Genomic DNA, 5,553 nt, shown 5'->3' on the forward strand with positions numbered 1-5,553 from the left:
TGATTCGAGGGTAATACATTAGAAAATTAAAATCCATTACATCGTTTACTTCATTTCTCATATCAATTTCCCCATCTTACTTCTGTTAACCAACCAATCAATAACTACCAATCCTTTGACTTCATAGGGCATTCTTTGTCTTTCAAGGAGTATTACAAAGTCTACCCCGTCACATGACATTTTGGGGTTAAAGAAATGGACAAAGGTTTACAGACATATATATTAAGCTGGTCTTCATACAGGTAAATACTATTACATATCCAAAGTAGTCAGTTTATAAAATTGAATAGTAGGTAGAGCACAGCATTAAGTTCTAGTTGTCTGTGTAACAGAATTTAGAGCACTTCGAATCCTCACAGGGTATGCACAGCGTCTGAGTTCTAGTTGTCAGGGTAACAATTTAATGCGCTTCGAACTGTCACAGGACATGCATAGCGTCTACAAGTCGAGTTCTTGTTGTCTGGGTAACCGAATTCAGAGCGCTTCTAATCCTCGCAGGATATTCAGTCTTAACGAAAAGCGTCGCTTTCCATTAGTATTAGTGTCGATGTTATGGACTGCTGCAGCTACACCAAGAGCCTGTGCATAAGAAAAGTAGTTTGATTTTAGAATATACTAAGTTTCCATGACATAACCTACCCTCTTAGGTGAAAATAGCCTGTTCAGTTAGTCCCAGCAGCTATTCTAAGGTTATTATAATTAATACTATATCGTATGAGTAAACGATCCCATTAACAATCCCATGTATTAGTATTATTGTTACTTCAAACTGCCATCTACTTTCACATTAATCCCATATATTACTACCATTGTTCCTTCAAACTCCCAAAAATACAACAGGATAGAGAGTGCCATCCTTTAAGATATATTTAATAGGGCGCCAATCTTACACTGAAACAACCGTATCTAACTTTAGTGCTACAACTATGAAAGGTGCCATGCAGTGCAAACGCTACTATCTGGCAACTTTCGTCCTTTAGTATACACTCTTAGGGAACAAACTGCACAACCCCACGGAGCAAAAAAATTAAGTTAGGGAATTCAGAATAAGAAAAGGGTTCCAGAAGCAAGCTCCGGCGCTGGAGGAAAGATGGATGAAGGTAGGGGCCAATGAAAATATGCAATGCAATCTGAAATGTTTTCTAACATGAAAGCTTTGCTTGAAGAGTAAGAGGGGAGAGGGAGGGGGTGCTGAGCGCATTGACGGAACGACGTTAAAGAAAATTTGAATTACAATTTCCACTATTGACCAGCGTATTAGAATACCTGACAAGTCCACGACATCAGTGTCAAAAAAATTCTTTAATATCCCAAGACCTAGGCCTCTTAGAAAATCTTTAAGATCCACCTAGTTCCTCTTTACTAGTGAGAATGAAATTCTGAGTCATAAGTATGTCAGAGTTACCCTACCCTATTCTCAGCTCCAATATACATTCAAACAATCTCATGACCAGACAAGGGGCTCAAGTACTGTATATTAATAACATGCACTGTCAAAATGTCTCCCTAGGTCTGAATATCGCGTTTTTTAGCCCAGTCTATTCCCAGCATCCTTAAGAGACACTAGCATTTATTACCTTTATCCTAACCCCTCCATCTATATAAAATTAGCAAGTTCTTCAACCTATTCTAGCCTATCCTATATTTCAAGTTCCATATCTCCCATTAAGTCCCAGCTACACGAAAACTATCAACCTTGCAGTTCTAACCTAAGTAATAAGTTGGTTGTTTGAATTCCCTATTGTGCATGGTGACAAAGTCACCATGCTTGTTTTTGAACTTCCTGTTGTGCATGGTGACCAAGTCACCATGCACAACAAAAGTCCACCTTTGCCTGGCAGGTGGCACCGCCACCCCGGCAAAGGTGGACTTTGGAAGTTGTCAAAGAATAACTAACTTTACACGCAAAACTTTTCTTTAGCAGACAAAACTTTTTCTTTACACGCAAAACTTAATTTAGACAATTTAGACATTTTTTACTTTACACGCAAAACTTTTAGCAGACAAAACTTACTTTACACGCAAAACTTTTAGCAGACAAAACTTACTTTACACGCAAAACTTTTAGCAGACAAAACTTACTTTACACGCAAAACTTTTAGCAGACAAAACTTACTTTACACGCAAAACTTTTAGCAGACAAAACTTACTTTACACGCAAAACTTTTAGCAGACAAAAACTTACTTTACACGCAAAACTTTTAGCAGACAGAAAACTTACTTTACACGCAAAACTTTTAGCAGACAGAAAACTTACTTTACACGCAAAACTTTTAGCAGACAAAACTTACTTTACACGCAAAACTTTTAGCAGACAAAACTTACTTTACACGCAAAACTTTTAGCAGACAAAACTTACTTTACACGCAAAACTTTTAGCAGACAAAACTTACTTTACACGCAAAACTTTTAGCAGACAAAACTTACTTTACACGCAAAACTTTTAGCAGACAAAACTTACTTTACACGAAAAACGTTTAGCAGACAAATCTTACTTTACACGCACTACTTTTAGTAGACAAATCTTACTTTAACTTTTAGTAGACAAATCTTACTTTACAAGCATAACTTTTAGTAGACAAATCTTACTTTACACGCATAACTTTTAGACAAATCTTACTTTACACGCATAACTTTTAGACAAAACAGAGTTTTAGACAAAACTAAACTTTACACGCAAGAACTTTAAAACTGTTGCTCAAAACTAAGATTCCAAAACAGACAAATAAACTTTACAATTCTAAAAAATAAAACTGCAAATTAAAGATCAAACCAAGGCAAAAGTTTAAATAAACAAAAAGTTTAAACCCACTAACTAAAAAAAAAAAAAAATAGATTTACTCTACACACTTTTTAGACAAAACAGACAGTTTTAGACAAAACTAAACTTTTGCAGCCGAAATAATTACTCAAGAACTTTAAAAACTGTCAGTGCTCAAAAACTCAGATTCCAAAACAGACTTAACTAAACTTTACAATTCTAAAAAACAAAACAGCTGAAATTACAAGATCAAACCAAGGCATAAGCTTAAATAAACAAAAAGAGTTTAAATCCACTAACTTTAAAAAAAAAAGATTTACTCTACACATTTCCACACAAAAAAGTTTAAAAACTAACAAGCTTTAACATTAAAAAAAAACTACCAGATTTAAACTACCAAGCTTCTTAAACTACCAAGCTTCCACACATTAAACTACAAAAATTAAACTACCAAGCTTCATTAAACTACCAAGCTTCACACATTAAACTAACAAGCAAGCAAGCTTTAAACCAAGCACACAAAACTAACAAGCTTAACACTAACAAGCTTCCACATTAAACTAACAAGCTTCCACACACAAACTAACAAGCTTCCACACACAAACTAACAAGCTTCCACACACAAACTAACAAGCTTCCACACACAAACTAACAAGCTTCCACACACAAACTAACAAGCTTCCACACACAAAAACATTAAACTAACAAGCTTCAACACAAACACAAAACTAACAAGCTTCCACACACATTAAACTACCAAGCTTCCACACACATTAAACTAACAAGCTTCCACACACATTAAACTAACAAGCTTCTACACACATTAAACTAACAAGCTTCTACACACATTAAACTAACAAGCTTCTACACACATTAAACTAACAAACTTCAACAAGCTTCCACACACACAAACTAACAAGCTAATCAAAAACAAAAATTAAACTAATAATCAAAAACAAAAATTAAACACTTTAAAGTTCTGAAGCTGAAAATCCTAAAATTTCTTAAAATGTTCAAAGCTTGGGAAGTTAAATTTTAACCTTTGCAATTTTAAAGAAAATAAATTTAAAAAATTCTCAAAACTAAGGTTTTGAATCTGAAAAAGTAAACCAAATGCATTAAAACGAAGCCTTAACTTAAAATGAAAACTACGAGTTTTGATTCTGAAAAAATAAGCTAAAAAATGTTTGGGGGTTGCTCAAGTCACTCAACTAAAAAAAAAATACTCACCCATTAATCCTATTTAGTCACAAGGTATCGCCACATCCAAGACAATTCGTAACTCATTGTGGCACGCTTACTTAACGACACAACCTGACCTGAAATAAAATTTATGTATTAAAGCTCAAAACGTTCTAGCAAGTGGAAAGAACCAAAGGCTGACTATTGGTTACAATCAACTGGGCCATCAGATAAGTTTCAAAATATTAAGGCAAGGAGCAGCAAGCAAGGCTTTATGAATACTGATAAGCGTTATTCTTAGTTTATTGCCGCTTAAGCCTACAATAATTAAGTTTAAATCAACTTACTATACTCCATAATAGGAAGGCTATGGTAGTCGAGTTAGGCCTCTAATCCTCAAACTTTAAACCCTATTGCATCGTAAGACTTGCTCTGTTGCAGTATAAATTTAAAATGAAACCATCCGTAGCACTGCGTAAGATTGCTAGTATAAAACCAAAGTGCATAGACTTGCCATTCAAAGCAATCTAGTTCAGCTTAGTAATAGGTAAGCTTCGAAAGTTCTTAAAAACCCCGTTGAAAGGCAATCTACAACAATACCTGACAAACCTTTTAAACAGTTACTGTAGGAATTTACAACAAAGAATCAAATACCAATATTTGAAGATACCAAAGCCGCAAACTGAAAACTTTCATACGACAACTGTGTGTCATAGGTCAAGTACCACAATCTAAATATCTGAGAAATATAAAACTCATAACTGGCAATAGTATCCACGCGCCCACAACATATCTGAGAAACCGCTCAAGCTTCTCTGGACCTCAAATGAATATTGTAAACAGAAGAAATGCAAGTAAAGCAAATAAGTGATTTGAACCTAGAACAAATAAGTCAAGCTAGAGAGCATTTGTACACTGCGCACAAAGACTATACAGCAAAATACCGCCTTTAATGAAGATCATACAAGAGCAAAATTTAAAAAAACTACCCTCCTATTCTGCAGGATCTAAGATACTGACGAGAAAACACCAAAACAATTATATAAGAAGAAACTTACTTCGAAAACGTACAAGGGCCCGTCAGAGAGTGAATCTTCCCTGTGGAGGACTGTAGTCTGAACCAAACACCAAACAAAGTGAGATCAACTATCCTTCAGTAGAGCGCGGCCGAAATCCCAAACGCAAATGAACTCAAATGTCGAGTTAGTATCAACGAAACCTCTTACCAAGCTGGAGACCCAACAACACTGAAACAAGCTGTTCTTGAGGATAACAGCCAACCACCGCTGCAGCTGTATGTTTGTGGGACTTCACTTTATCGCCCTTTCGCCACCGAAGAAGTTTAAGACGATGATCAGAAAATCGGCAGGAATTATTATTATTTATTATTATTATTATTATTATTATTATTATTATTATTGAGAGTTGCCGGGCACTCTTCCTTTTTAGCGAACTACCCCAATTATGTATCAATAGTTAGCCCATCTGAAAAAAAAATTATTATTATTATTATTATTATTATTATTATGATGATGATGATGATGATGGAGATTTGCCATTTACTCTTCCTTTTTAGCAAACTACCTGAATTATGTATCGGTGTTTGGTCT

General features: G+C 35.0%; 1 long non-coding RNA gene across 1 annotated transcript; it reads right to left on the reverse strand.

Annotated features, from left to right (window-relative positions):
• Positions 1 to 204: 204 nt before the first annotated feature.
• LOC136843550 (uncharacterized) lies at positions 205 to 5,130 on the reverse strand. The gene is made up of 3 exons (XR_010854566.1): positions 5,002 to 5,130; positions 3,992 to 4,080; positions 205 to 579 (listed from the first exon to the last, which is right to left on the reverse strand). It is a non-coding gene; the product is annotated as an uncharacterized lncRNA (long non-coding RNA).
• Positions 5,131 to 5,553: the final 423 nt, after the last annotated feature.

The sequence above is a fragment of the Macrobrachium rosenbergii genome, chromosome 11, assembly GCF_040412425.1.
Source record: "Macrobrachium rosenbergii isolate ZJJX-2024 chromosome 11, ASM4041242v1, whole genome shotgun sequence".
NCBI classification, from domain to species: Eukaryota; Metazoa; Arthropoda; class Malacostraca; order Decapoda; family Palaemonidae; genus Macrobrachium; species Macrobrachium rosenbergii.